At 35.6% G+C, this 15,909-nt stretch overlaps 1 protein-coding gene across 1 annotated transcript in view; it reads right to left on the bottom strand.

Moving 5' to 3' along the window:
* LOC136828811 (arrestin domain-containing protein 2-like) overlaps positions 1 to 15,003 on the bottom strand; it is a 355,899-nt gene extending 340,896 nt beyond the window's left edge. Inside the window, exon 1 of the mRNA XM_067087043.1 lies at positions 14,945 to 15,003. The gene's annotated coding sequence lies outside the window, so the exon portion shown is untranslated. The remainder of the gene's footprint in view (positions 1 to 14,944) is intronic.
* Positions 15,004 to 15,909: the final 906 nt, after the last annotated feature.

The raw sequence follows: 15,909 nt of genomic DNA, 5'->3' as shown, positions 1-15,909 counted from the left end.
ATGACTTTCTCTCACATGAAATTACTTATGCACAATGGAGGAATTTATTTTGAGCTTGCGACAAGTCATGAGGGCCAAATGTGCGTGCTAGGCTTTGGGAAGCAAAGGGGATTTGTTTCAAGAGACTGAAAAGTTGGAAATATGGACAATGAAGAGAAATTCATGAGAAGAAAAAGAATCTGTCGTTAACTGCAACTTCAAGACGGACCTTATTGCATCTGTGCATGGAGCTCGCTTGCAAAAGACGAATTTCGGCCGCAGAAGTCTCGAACTTTGCCAGTATGAAAGGAAGGGAGACCGCACCAACTAGATGCTTTTGGGGCCTGTGACGGAGTGCGTTTTCAGCGAGGTCGCGATTTCTTCTCATTCGATTTTTGGGCACAAGGTCGATCTGAAATAGCAATTTCAGCCAGCAGAAAGGTCGAATTGAAATAGGTCTTATTGCTAAGTCTCTTAAGGGTCAGCATAGCAGCCCAATTACGGCCCTGATTGGTCGTTTTGTCCCTAACGGCTTTCTACCCCCCAAAATCCTATGATGCTAGGGCTAAGAGGTCGGTATGGTTCCCCCTAAAACAGGATATATGGGGGTAGGCCTAAGTAAGATCAACCCCCTTTAGTGGGGTCTCCTCCAGCCGCCATTAAATTTGATTTCTAGCTAACGGACTGAAGGGACGAATTTTAAAAATACGTGATATATATATAATTTTATAATATATATATATATATATATATATATATATATATATTATATATATATATATATATATATATATATATATATATATATATATATATATATATATATATATATATACAGAGAGAGAGAGAGAGAGATAATCGCTTCATATAGCGAGATATTATTGAATTAACAATTAATGGGGAAAGTTTCCTCGAACAAACTTTAACCTCTAATTGACAAAGATAATGTTACGGGAAAACTTCTTAAGTATTTTCTGCTACTTTATTTCCTCTAGGATAATAACAGCACCGTTAACTTGTTAAAAGCCCAACAGAATCGTATCTGCTGCTCAGCTCTCACGAAGGATAAACAAACGGATACATACATAAATATCTTATGTGTGTATATGTGTATGTATATATATATATATATATATATATATATATATATATATATATATATATATATATATATATATATATATATATATATACATAATCGTTTCCCCATATATATAGTGTGGATAACTCACCTGTACATAAATCGCTTGAGTGTGGATAATTCCTACAGGAAAGGTACCTCCACCTTCACCAGCCTATCATTAATCTATTCGTTCCATCTTTACAAATATAACCTCTTCATTACGTCTACCTGTCCCCAGTTTCTAATCATTTCAGTTCCTCTAAGTCGACATATGCTATGCAGACATTTCATCTCCACATATTCAGGCTCTTTCTTAAATTCATGTTCATCCATCCCTTCAAGGGTCGATAGCATTCTACCCTACCACATTATTATTATTATTATTATTATTATTATTATTATTACTATTATTATTCAGAAGATGAACCGTGTTCATATGGAACAAGCCAAGAGGGCCACTGACTTGAAATTCAAGCTTCCAAAGAATCTGGTGTTCATTAGAAAAAGTAACAGAAGGTAATAGGAAATAAAGAAAGAAGAGACCACTTATTAGAAAAGAAAAAAATAAATTAACGAATTAACAAATAAGAAGAGTGGATACAGATTCGACTCCCGGACGATGAAGAGCGGACTGTCGTGCTCAGTTAAAAGCTCACTGCACATTTGTTGATCTAAACGGTGAATTATGTAGTTGTGGGGTCAGCAGCACCATTCCAAAAGGCTTGCTCAAAACCTGAAGTCTAATACATCCTTAAGGGAAAAAGACAAATGGAATTACACACACACACACACACATATATATATATATATATATATATATATATATATAAATCTGCGTGATGCGTGTGCGCGCCGGTGTGTCAGTGTCTTTTACTGTACTGTATGAGCGTTCTATGAATTCTAGTGAGCCATACGAACAAAATTACACAGCATACAAACAAAATTAAACAGCAAAGCTTTATGCACCAGCCGATACCATTTCCGTCAGGAACTGGTGATGAAGACAACCTGAACAAAAGGAAAATATATATTTATTATGACACATGCAGCCGAATGTTGTGGTTCAGGACAAAATCCTTGATACAGCCCTCGGTCCCAAATGGTAAAGTCCAAAAGGATTCCGGAGGCCTTTCCTGCAATGCGGAATTTTATGTAATGTTTCGCATGCGTACGTTGTTAACTGCAACTGCATTTGATATTAATAACACCAAAATTTCACATGAAATATTTCATCCGTGGTGCATGAAGTCGATTCAAATTACCTTTCTGGCAGATTTAATTTCCTTCCATCTTTCAGAAAATTGTCGAGATAAGCTTATGGTATTAAAGCAAAAATAAACACCGTTCGCCAAACTGACGTATTTGAGCGTAATGCTGCCTCAAATGCCGGAATATCCCGTGTATATGCATACTGGATTTCATGAATAAACAAAAATACATACATGTCAAAGGGCATTTGAAAGATTCAGAGACGTACGCTTATGCCTTGATCTTAACGCTCCGATTAAATCATCGCTGTTGTTTTGGCTCTCTCTCTCTCTCTCTCTCTCTCTCTCTCTCTCTCTCTCTCTCTCTCTCTCTCTCTCTCTCTCTCTCCTCTAAAGATTTTCAAATTAAACTTCCTTTTGACCAAATTATCACCCAATTCATTTTACACAAACAAGTCGCTGAACATCATTTTGATATAGTTTTCAATCTGTATAACTTCTGGTAAGACTTCGTCGTTTACATGAGTAAATTATATCTCCTCATTTACGCTATTTCAAATATACTGTAGAGTCATTTAAAATTCTGCTCCTTCATGGAATGCTATCGAAGTAAAAGAATTGTAATTATTGTAGTCATACTTTAACTAAAATGAAATCAATTCTCCACCAAATTACCTATTAAAAACTGATTCAGCGCTGTGCATTATTAATTTTAAGTTACTTTTCTTCGTAAAAAAGGAACCGACCATAATCATTTTAAAAAACTCCATATTTCATGCGAAAAGTGTTTAAAAAATAGCACAAGCGACCAGAAACATGAAAACACACAAACACAGATATATATATAATATATATATATATATATATATATATATATATATATATATATATATATATATATATATATATATATATATATATATATATATATATATATATATATATATATATATATATATATATAGTACCATACGATCTCCTAGACTGGATAGCCGTAAGGATAGCACCCTTCAGCTCTCAGCAACTTTCTGTAGATGAAGTTCCGATCCCCATCCCTTTATCTTAACCTAAGCTGGCAGGAGGATAAATAGGGAGTCAGACGAAGGAGGGTGGGAGAGAGATTATCTTGTAGTTTCATCTGTAGATTGGGGCTAACCGCCAGAGGAACTGAGACGAATATTGTACGAAAAATTACTCGCCACTCCACAGTCTTGTAATTACCGTGGGTTCGAACCCGACCTGTAGAGTAAATATCTCCTTTCATTTCTTTTCGGATTCTGGAGTTTTCAAAGAGAAGTGTATTCAAAAACGTCCGGAAACAGAAAGCAAAGGGTCATTTTGTCGAGTGCCAGACATACAACTGTACATAATCTTCAAAATGTCCCACTGTTCTCAGTCACCTATGGAAAAAAAATTCTATATTACCTGTTCAGGAGTACGACAATCTCTCTCTCTCTCTCTCTCTCTCTCTCTCTCTCTCTCTCTCTCTCTCTCTCTCTCTCTCTCCTCTAAAGATTTTCAAATTAAACTTCCTTTTGACCAAATTATCCCCAATTCATTTTACACAAACAAGTCGCTGAACATCATTTTGATATAGTTTTCAATCTATATAACTTCTGGTAAAACTTCGTCGTTTACATGAGTAAATTATATCTTATCATTTAAGCTGTTTCAAATGTACTGTAAGTAATATAAAATTCTGCTCCTTTGTAGAATACTATCGAAGTAAAAGAATTGTAATTATTGTAGTTATACTTTCAGTGTTACGACGTATAACTAAAATTAAATCAATTCTCCACCAAATTACCCATTAAAAACTGATTCAGCGCTGTGCATTATTAATTTCTGAGTTACTTTTCTTCGTAAAAGGAACCGACCATAATCATTTAAAAAAACTCCATATTTCATGCGAAAAGTGTTTAAAAAAATAGCACAAACAACCAGAAACATGGAATACACACACACATATATAATATATATATATATATATATATATATATATATATATATATATATATATATATATATATATATATATATATATATATATATATATATATATATATATATATGGTACCATACGACCTCCTAGACTGGATAGCCGTAAGGATAGCACCCTTCAGTTCTCAGCAACTTTCTGTAGATGAAGTTCCGATCCCCATCCCCTCTATCTTGACCTAAGCTGGCAGGAGGATAAATAGGGAGTCAGACGAAGGAGGGTGGGAGAGATATTATCTTGTAGTTTCATCTGTAGATTGGGGCTAACCGCCAGAGGAACTGAGAGAATATTGTAAAGAAAATTACTCGCCACTCCACAGTCTTGTAATTACCGTGGGTTCTGAACCCGACCTGTAGAGTAAATATCTCCTTTCATTTCTTTTCGGATTCTGGAGTTTTCAAAGAGAAGTGTAACATACAACTGTACATAATCTTCAAAATGTCCTGTTCTCAGTCATCTATTGAAAAAAAAATTCTGTAGGCAATTTCACCAACCGCCACTTTTACAGAGAGCATTACCTAGTTACTTCTATATTACCTATTCAGGAATACGACAATCTCTCTCTCTCTCTCTCTCTCTCTCTCTCTCTCTCTCTCTCTCTCTCTCTCTCTCTCTCTCTCTTCGATTACCACCCAGCTTACTAGCCAGACGCCCAGTTCCCTAACGCGAATATCCGGTTAAGTTTTGAGGCATAATTACAATCTGAAGGCATACCAAGCCTGAGAGAGAGAGAGAGAGAGAGAGAGAGAGAGAGAGAGAGAGAGAGAGAGAGAGAGAGAGAGAGAGAGAGAGGCTCCAATGATATTAGAATAGTTGACACCTAATATCCTTGAGTGCCAGGTGGCACACCTCTAACTCTGAAGATTAATTAGGCACTCGAAACAGATTTGATTTCTATAATGAAACTTCGGAGAGAGACTCGATTTCACTCATACTGTTCAGTACTCTCTCTGTCTGTCTGTCTATATCTCTTTTTCTCTCTCTTATTCTCCTCCCCTTGACCCCATTCAACAATATCGCAGACTTCCTTATTGTCCTCCCCATTATTGAACTGACATATTACGTCGATAAAAGTTCTCTCCCTCTTTCATTGGAGTTGAACGACCGGTTTTTCGCGATGAGAAAAGTCTACGCAGTTGGTCCAAAAAGGTCGACTATTCAGAAGGCACAAGTGTGAACATCGACCTTATCTCCTTGATTGCCTTATGGCGTTCATATCCTCCAAAGAATCAACTTTTACCTTTATTCTTCTTCTTAAGAACTGCTAAAGAACTAATGGATCTTATTTTTCAAAAGTGGGACTAAGGACTAAAATCCTTTTATCCCGTCACTTTTCCGATGATTTTTCCTGATAACTTGGCGAACGAACCTGTGGCTCTCTGAATGCTTACCTCTTTGGCACTGTTGCCATCTGCCTTATGCTAGACATATTCCTCTACTCATTTTCTTTCGTTAGATATCGTAGCCTCTAATGTATCTCGTATTTCTTTACAGCAAGCTCATGCAATCTCTGAACATGCAAGGGATGCCATCATAGGTTTTTTTTATCAGAAGTATAAGCTGCCCTTGATGGAAGTTCATTACTACACAGAATATCATGAAAGCTTGGAGACACCTACGATGTAACCGCACAGTAGTACGCTGACTTCATCATTCAGAATTATCAGCCGGCTGCAGTTTGTCTTTGATCGATATGAGGATGAGCTGTAGATCACAACAAACACGTGTTGGGGACATACACACTATCCCAAATTCAGCACTACTTCTTACACGGGGTTTCATGGCAAGAAGGATCAATATGACGACTAATAAGATGAAGAAAAATGGATTACACTTGCTCAGTTCACTTGGGGATGATGCTTTTGTAAACAACAAAGTCTCCAGTGAGGCATCTCTTCAGAACACCACTGCACTGACTGGAGAAGACAATGATCTCTTGTCTTACTACTTTACTCTGCACAGTGGCATAGTAAAGGCAAGTCCAAAGTTGAAAGGAAGTTCCGAAGTGTATGACATCACCCGGGTCAAAGAAATTGCTGGAACTGATATCTGTACTCAGCTGTTGTTTATCTATGACATGATAGGTTGTGATTCGACTTTAATAATCTTTGGTGTTATCAAAAAGACATCTTACCTGCAGCTCGTAAAAGGAGACCTTGTCTTTCGGTTATATGCTAAGGCTTTCATTGTCTCAAACCAGAAAGATGTCATGGTCGTGCTCTTTGATGGCAAGTGTACAGATTCTCTTGCAAGATTATGATACAAGGCATTCACAATGAAAGTTATCTCTGTGTATGTCATCAACTGAAACTGCAACAAGCTTCACTAATGTAGAGTGAACTGCCAGATAATGTAAGATGGTGTGGATGACATGAAATGGGTGAGGAACCTGCAAGATACCCAGTTCACCCCATTTATATGAGGAATGAATGCTGCTCCAGACAGCCTCCAGAAAGTCATTCATTGTAATTGTTGCAGTGCCTGTGCAACACTCCCTTGTTCTTGCGTGAAATACGGACTACTTAGAATTAATTGTTACCAGGACAGTTTAAAACATATGAGTTTGTTGCAGAGAAATGGGAGGATCATGATGAATAATTACTATGCACCTTGAATGAGAAAATAAAGACCAGTAAATCTGAATTTGCAAATTCTATATTCGGTTTCGAAAAAATGCAAACTTCTCTGTGTATGCAATGCTGAGATATAACAAAAAAAAAAATTCTTACCTGAAGAGTAATTGAGATATTACAGTTTACAATTCCTGCAACCATCTTGGATCCCATCTTGAAACTGAATTATCTTAAGTATATACTTTGGCATATAGTAGCAGAATCCACTGTTTATGTGTGTGTGTGTGTATTTATTATATATATATATATATATATATATATATATATATATATATATATATATATATATATATATATATATATATACACACATTACATACATATGTACATACATGTATGTACATGTATATGTATATATGTGTGTATGTATTCATATAATATATATATATATATATATATATATATATATGTATATATATATATGAAAAAACTTCATAACTGCTGCTAACATACACACCTGGTCAACAAGAATATCACTCTCTCTCTCTCTCTCTCTCTCTCTCTCTCTCTCTCTCTCTCTCTCTCTCTCTCTCTCTCCTTACATGCAGTGGCGCCATTCGCTTTAAATTCCTGACCCGCGTCCTCGCATTCACTTTGCATTTTGCATTAGCCCTTCTTACACCCCTTCCTTCTCTCGTCACTCCTCTCGTACCTCACCCAATTTTGTCCTTATTCTCCCGGGTATTTATTAATTTCCCGGAACGGCCAAACATTCATTTTCGTCTGCACGGACCGAGTGCTCTCGGATGCATATTCATGACGTGCTCCGTTATTTACAAGACAAATTTCCTTAAACTCGCCTCTCGTGCTTGTCCTTTTAGGAACGCCAGAGAGAGGAAAATCACTGCTGCATGTAATGATTGTTTATGCGTGCACTGAAAGTTTACTTAACATCAGCGCGTGTATTTCTACGTAAACGAATACGCACACCTAAGTATCTACGTACACATCAAAATCTCACCTGAGGAGACTGGAAAACTGAAAAAGCGTTTTGACTAGCAGTACAGGCGAGTCTCTTTAACATTGTCCCCTAAATCTATCAGAAGCTCCTAGGGTTCTTTTTTCTTTACATTTTACCCAAAAGTGAAAAAATAGGTGATTCATTTGTCTACCAAGTTAAGTTACCACCACTTGTTAATAGCAAAACCGATGACCTTCTACCTGCTTAAAGGGAGAGGGTCATAAAGACTAATAATTCCAGGGAAACGCCCGGGATTTGTTACAAAAAAATGCTGTTTACCGTAATTTTCCTCACCGAAAAGAAACAAACATTTCATTCAAAATCTTCCTGTATATTAATCATGATATTCACTGATGCACACGAACGAAAACACAATGCAAGACAAGGCAGAAATAAATCTATTTTTAAGTGCAAACGTAAGTGTTTTTTGTCCTGATGGTCAGGCATGTGACTTTCTCTCTCTCTCTCTCTCTCTCTCTCTCCTTAATGCAATTTTGGTTTTGTAATCTAGTAAAACTGAGCAAACAAACCGAAAGGAAGTTGAAAGTATGCTCAAGCTTTTAAAAGCATTTTTCAACGCACCTCGGAAAAGATCCATTGCATAAACAATCGACAGAGAACATTGCCTCCGAACAACAGCTGCTGTGTCTAAAAGACGAATGTAGGTAATAAAATTAGGAATTTGCTTGCACTTCTTCGTTTAAGCAATACAGGCAGGATTAAACGTAGGCGTTCATATTATCATTGAAATTTAAACTGAGATAGCTCTTTTAAAGACGATAAACATTCCCAATCCTCACCAGTTGGAAGCCCAGACTTAACGGCCCCCATATTACCTGACTGCCCTTAACCTATACTGTAGACTCTTTGTAAAGACATATTAATGCCTGTCAACTTGGAATTCCAGGAACTGGAGGAGACAAAGCTTTCCCAATACCCACCAAGTCTACATAAAAAAAACACCTCGATTTCTAACTGACACATTCTCTGTCTCTCTCTTTCTCTCTCTCCCTCTCATAATAAAGGTATAAAGGAGTGAAAATCGTTAATAACTACTGAGTACTCTAATATTTATCTCTCTCTCTCTCTCTCTCTCTCTCTCTCTCTCTCTCTCTCTCTCTCTCTCTCTCTCTCTCTCTCTCTCTCATAATAAAGGTACAGAGTAGGGAAAATCATTAATTACTATTGAATGCTCTAATAATTCTTCATTTCTCTTTCTCCTTTCTCTTCCCCATGAGGAATATTAAGTGAATTTTCGCATCAAGCAGATCCCTATAAGCATTTTCAGTGTCAATGCTATTCACTTTGACGTTGGCGACATTATCAAAATATTTAATGCCGATGAGAGACAGGAAGCGAGTTCATGATCGTACCAGGTGCTATGGCACATGGTAAAAAGAGGCAGAATTTTGATATGGGTAATTCACTAATGGTTGGCGTTTCATTTTTCTCTGAGGCAGACTTCTCCCCAAGAAATCGCCGTAAGATTTATCGCACCTCTTGAAAGATATCATGTCGAAGCCAATATCTTTGTGGGCTTTATTTTACCGGTCAACATAGGCGGCCGCAGAATCGATGGTATTGGGTAACTAAAACCAAAGTGTCTCGTCCCTCCCTTCTCAATGCTGTTTTTCGCATTACTTTTTTTTTTCAATAATTGTACTCTGTTTAAATAGTTGTTATTGTTCTAGAGTCATTCTGATACAAATACGAGTATTATGACGAACAGGCCTGTAATTTTAACTTACATGCCTCTTTACAGTGCTGTGATTTTAACTTGCAATCTTTACAAGCCTATAATTTTAACTTGACGTAGAAAAGAAAAAAACGTCACAAGAAGCAATAACTATCGTTTTTTTGTTTGTGAAGAAGTCTTGACTGGTCTTTGACTTAACGATCGCAGAAAAGAGCTCCGGGAATGGAGAGAACTAAAGAAAAAATCACTTGCCGTGTCGCCAGTGACAGAGAATAAAAAAAACTTTATGGGGAAGCCATGCGTCAAAAAATGTGAAATACGTACACAAAAAAAGTATATATCATGCTTCTGGCGAATTCTGACTGAATATTTATGATGATTTAATCTAACATTTCATTTCTTACCGGTCTGTCTAAATGAGATGTACCACAGTCCGAATCTGGGGTTTTATAAAGAATGTTCGCTAATCTAATGAAGAAAATTTCTCCTTTTTATTGGAGTTTATCGGCACGACCTGCCAGCCAGCCGTCTAGGTTCGCCTGCCTCACAAGAAAGCAGGATCTCCGAGCGGTGTCTCCAGATCATAACCAATAACGAACGAAACCAGTCACTTCCTCTTCATTACGTGGTGCCCAATTCATCTTGTTGTCAAGATCCTCCTCATGATATCCATTTCCTAATAATGCGACGAAACTGATTGGAGCTGCCAGTATCGGAAGAGAATATCTCCGAACTGTCGATAGAGCCAATCAGAGATGCAGCATGTCGTGACGCGAATATTAATGTTGACCACTGGCACTGACAGAATCCCTGTGATGCTGCTCTGCAGATCGACATCTCTCATCAGCCAGTGTCGTCCTCTCTTTCTGTCGATGCATCGGACGAGTCATCACTTGGCCAGTGTACGACAAAGGAAAGGCGATATAGCAAACGATACACATCTCGGTGGGGATGAACCATATAAAGAAAACTATTTCATCGAGTAGAGTAATCAGCGTCTTAGGATTTCAAAATTACGTCATTAGTCTTTGATCTTGCATCATTTGTTACCTCCAGCAGAACCATAAAATTTGCATCACGTTCATTGTTTTTCAAGAAAAATCTTGAGATCACTTTAAGCCACAAGATAATGGTTTAAGGAAATTTTACGGAAAAAACGGGAAACAAGGAGAGGAAAGGGGAAAAAAGTCGTCTGCAACTCGCGTCATTAATATATCAAACTGTTTCAGTTTCTACCCTCTTATACGTTATTTGCTTCTTTCTTGGCTTGATTAACGTTATGTTAGGCAACATCAGTTCTTTGCTTAGGCCAAATTCCAATGCTTTTACTGGAGAATAGTGAAACGTTTATTTAGATACATATATTCAACATAAGAATAGCGCATTCGCATACTGAAATTCAAAGATAAGCATATTCGTAATTTTTCTCCAAAGAAAATCAGGAAAGCAGTTACTGAGTCAATGGTGAACGCCCCATGTTCAGTAAGTGCGTATAATACCAGTCACATCATTCACCTATATGCAAAATTAATAAGCAACGTTTGGTAGAAAACGAACTGAATTAAATGGCTGAATTATTGAAGAGACTAAGGGATGGGCTAGGACTGAGCTTTGCAAGTGAAAAAAAAAATCAGAAACTTACTTTTTAAAAAAAAAATCGGAGATTTTTATACTGAATTTATTAAAACTTTATCTTTTTGAGGTTGACTTTCTTTCTTTAGTGCCTAACAAACTAACTAATCTCACCTAACTTGTTAACTGCTCCTTGCCCAATCAGCATATCAAATTTCCTTTCTCTTAGCAAAAGAACTTTTATTATTGTATAAAAGATATAAGATTTTAGGAGTAGTGCAACTCTAGTTTGGTTACGCCTTCAGTTTTATTGTGTATATATAGATCAAATAAGGAAGGAATCAACTTAATGTTATGGTACACGAGTTTGGCAGAAGTTACTAAGTTACAGCCGGAACTTCTAAGTGTCTTTGCAGTAATTTATTTAACATTTACAATGTTTATTACTCAATAATGTTTATTTTTTAATAAGACGGCTTCAATTTGCCACTCTAACAAAATCCTAAGAACTGAAGCACGCATTTACCGGCTTCTTCTTAGAAAGAGAACTTAATAATCGAAACATTGCTTCCAAGAAATTAAAATTGATTATATAGTCGAGGATAAGAGTTCATAGAAGAGGGGGCTGGCGGTTGTGTTTCACGTTTTCAAGTAATTCTCTACGTTGCTTTTACTGACTGTAATCCAACTGCTGGTTGGAGAGAAAAATTATCTTTTATGTGTTTAGTGCATGCGAGAAACTTAAAAAGTCGGTATTAAGTTGAAGTTTCCCATGATGAAAGAGCAAAGAGAATATGAAACGTTCTCACGGACGCACAGAAACAGAAGTAAAACCAAAAGAAGTTTTGCGAGGAAAAATCAATAAAATCTATTTTGGAGTTTCGAGTAGATTTTGGTATTTACGTCGTTTGCATACCATTTTTTTCTGTGGTTTGCTTCATAAAAACACACCACCAATATAAACACACACACACATATACATATATATATATATATATATATATATATATATATATATATATATATATATATATATATATATATATATATATATATATATATATATATATATATATATACACACACATTACATATGCGTATATATCACACATACATACATATGTGCATATATCACACACACACACACACATATATATATATGAATTAAAGTAAAAATTCCAATACGCTTTAAAATTCTCGTATGTGCTGTATATATTTACATCACATATGCTTTCATGCATATATATGAAACGCAGCTGCCATTTTCTTTCAATTTTTTAACAAAACCTTTTTATGGAAATGCCACACAATAACTTCCAGACTATACACAATCTATTGCTTTTGTTCACTAATATTTGAATATTTTCCTGACGAAGTCACACTGTATACAGGATGAGAATGGTAATAAACACAGAATGTCATTACGCATGAAGAACAAAAATTTATTTGCTCCAAAAAGATACTTCGGAATGACTACGTTTTTATCGATGATTCATGAAACGAAAATAACTTTTGCCCGCAGAAAACAGATCATTAGTAACCAGTTATTATTATTATTATTATTATTATTATTATTATTATTATTATTATTATTATTATTATTATTATTCTGAAGATGAACCCTATTCATATGGAACTAGCCCACAGGGGCCATTGACTTGAAAATCAAGCTTCCAAAGAATATGGTGTACATTAGGAAGAAGTAAGAGGAGGTAAAGGAAAATACAGAAAGAAGAGACCTCGCTTATCAAAACAAAACAAAATTAATAAATAAATAGAAATGTATTAAAATGCCAGGAGAAGAGTATTATTATCTCATGGCAACTTTGCATGTCCATGGTTTTGTAACAGAGTGATGTATATGCACCAAGTTAAGACATCGACGAGTGTCAGCTTTAATATCGTTTTCCACTGCACAGCACTTTTAACTTTAATATCGTTTTCCACAGCGCTTTTAACGAACAAACTGTAAAACTGTCTTGGGGGAAAAATGAAGACTTCACAGCACAACCGATACCACTAGGCTAACAACTTTTCCGAAAATTAATTAACCTGACACATAAACGAATTCATCTCTTCTACAGAATATCATTTTAGGAAACAGATCGATCGACTGATGCAAAGGTCAAACACTTCATTTATATCTCCCTGCAATATCGCACGTCCACTTGGACAGCAAACAAACCCGTCTTTTTACATGATTAACGGTGCGTATATTGCCATAACTTACAGCACGTAAAAATGGGGTTTATTATATTTAATAATTGAAGTGTAAAATTACTTTTTTATACTATATTAAGAAGAACTGACAGCCATTTTATCTGATGTCTCTGGCTACTCATTAACTAATTTCGTCTTATGAATATCAAAGCGTACAGTTCCAATTACATGGAAGTAGATTATTTTGTTATCAAAACTTAAAACAAATTTGTCACTATTTTTCATAACAAAAACATGAAAACATACGTCTAGCAAGCGGTTACTGGTTAAGGCAACAAATAACCCACGAAAAAGAAAGTCACTGATACACTGTACAAGCCCAAAACTCTAGTAATGATGATGCTTACATCTACAGAAGATGGAAATACTACCGCAGCAATTCATTAGCTATGGATAACAAGATCCAACGTCACTATCTTCATTATCTGTATTTTTGCTCCCTTCTTTCAAGAAATTATTATTATTATTTTTTTTTAACAGATATGAACGAATGAAAAGCAGAAACGATTACCGTGTTTCTTCCCGAGTGCTTTCACTACGTGATTATCATTATGTCAGTCACAGACATTTACCACAAGCATTTATCGGTGTATGAGTCATCTTCAGAGAAAAGGTAAGATCAATGGCGCAATCACAAGATTACTAAAGCACAAAAAAGCTTCCTACGAAACAGACTGCTTAGAAAACTTCACAATGGGGTCATATTATGTATCATATATGACAGTAATTCCTCGCATTCTTACCCATGAACGTTAGCATGGAAAGCTTACGATCTATTTAAAAAAAAAAATTCTGAAATCCAATCAAATTCACTGGGGCACTCTGGATACAATAGCTCGATTTTATAGCGCTTAAAAATAAATTACTTGATTTTAACAGTGACTTGTTTCTCTTTTTCTTTGTGTTATGGGCAACAACAACAACAACAACAACAACAACAACAACAACAACAACAATAATAATAATAATAATAATAATAATAATAATAATAATAATAATAATAATAATAATAATAATAATAATAATAATGAGGAAGAATAAAAACTATCACAAAATAAAACTTCACATTCTTCAACATCGGATTCTAGGTGAAAAGTAAAAATCATACAACGTTCCCACGAACCCAGTACCCTGCCTGGAAAAAGAGACCTTAATATCTGATGAAAGCAATATCTAATGGCTGTGAGTATACATCAATAAATTCAACATTTTACTTACCTCGATTATACACCACTTGAAAAGAACAGAAAAAAATAAAACAGAAACAACAAGAGCACATTAGGATGTCTAAAGAAAATTGTACACCTGTAATCTGATTGTAGGTCTGCACATTAGTGTGTGCGAAATTGGGCCACTATAGAATAATCTAAGTACTAAGAATAGGAATATGGATAGCAAAATAACCCGCTAAAACCCCCTGGTTACTTGTCTTTCCTCGTCAATGGCGATTAAACAGTCTGATTCCAAGCCCAAGGAAGTAAGTAAAGTAACAGTTGTGCTTATAGGCACTTGTTATCACATACAAAAAAGACAAAGAAAAAATTCTTTCTTACCAATAACATTACGTCTTCTTGATTAACCTTGGCAATAAGAACGCTCCTTCGGCGAGGACATCAGCTGAAAACCGAATAAAAAAATTAAATTGAAATGTACAAATCTCAGATTGTATCTGGAAAAAATCAGGATTATATTGACATTAAACATTTTTGAAAGGAAAACCACATACGAAAGACAAGCAAAACAGACACGAACGAGTGAATTAAGAGAAATGATGACAGTCTGCGATCGGCATAAATCAGTCTTCTTTATTGAAGTCGTCGTTCTTTTCCATCGCTCGGAACCGACCTCATTTTTCCCCCTTCCTATGCCTTATCTCTGTCAGACACACCCAAACAGAACCCTCGGCTCTTCTGCCCTATCTCTCTCAGACACCCATTCTACTTCTGTTCCGAGACCCATTGATATGTATGAGGAACCAACCGGGAATGGTAACAGTGTCAACGGAGAGAAAATAGAACGAAGACCAGAACAATATCTAGTTAGTACTGGAAGAGGAATGTTCAGGAAAACTGCATCTCTTTAGAGTTATACAGTAAATCCATCCCAAATGTATCTTGCATAATAGCTATTGTAGATGGTTTTAGGTGTGGTAAAATTTCAATATAAAAATTATCTTGAAATTTAAATGACTTTATACTCGGTTTTGACAGCTATTTGGAGAAGTCTCCAGACTTCATGGTATCTCATTTACAGAATTTTTGATGAGAACTACAGAATGTTCATTAAATAAAAGATGCCTTTGCAGAAAATTATTATAGTTCTTTTAGATGCTATCCTTGACTCGTGTTTGAACAAAACTAAGAACTTTTTCCAACATCAGTTGAAAATTATTTAAACACTAAGTAACATAAGAAGGCTTGTTAGGTTATCTTACGAAAAATCGTAGTTTTTATGTAAGTGAACAGACTCTAGGCAAGCTGGGGGTAAATATGAAGTTGTACATAACACGTCTATATTC

Source organism: Macrobrachium rosenbergii, chromosome 43 (genome assembly GCF_040412425.1).
Source record: "Macrobrachium rosenbergii isolate ZJJX-2024 chromosome 43, ASM4041242v1, whole genome shotgun sequence".
Classification (NCBI taxonomy): domain Eukaryota; kingdom Metazoa; phylum Arthropoda; class Malacostraca; order Decapoda; family Palaemonidae; genus Macrobrachium; species Macrobrachium rosenbergii.
The sequence above is the reverse complement of the archived record's forward strand: the minus strand, read 5'-3'. Positions and strand labels throughout refer to the sequence as shown.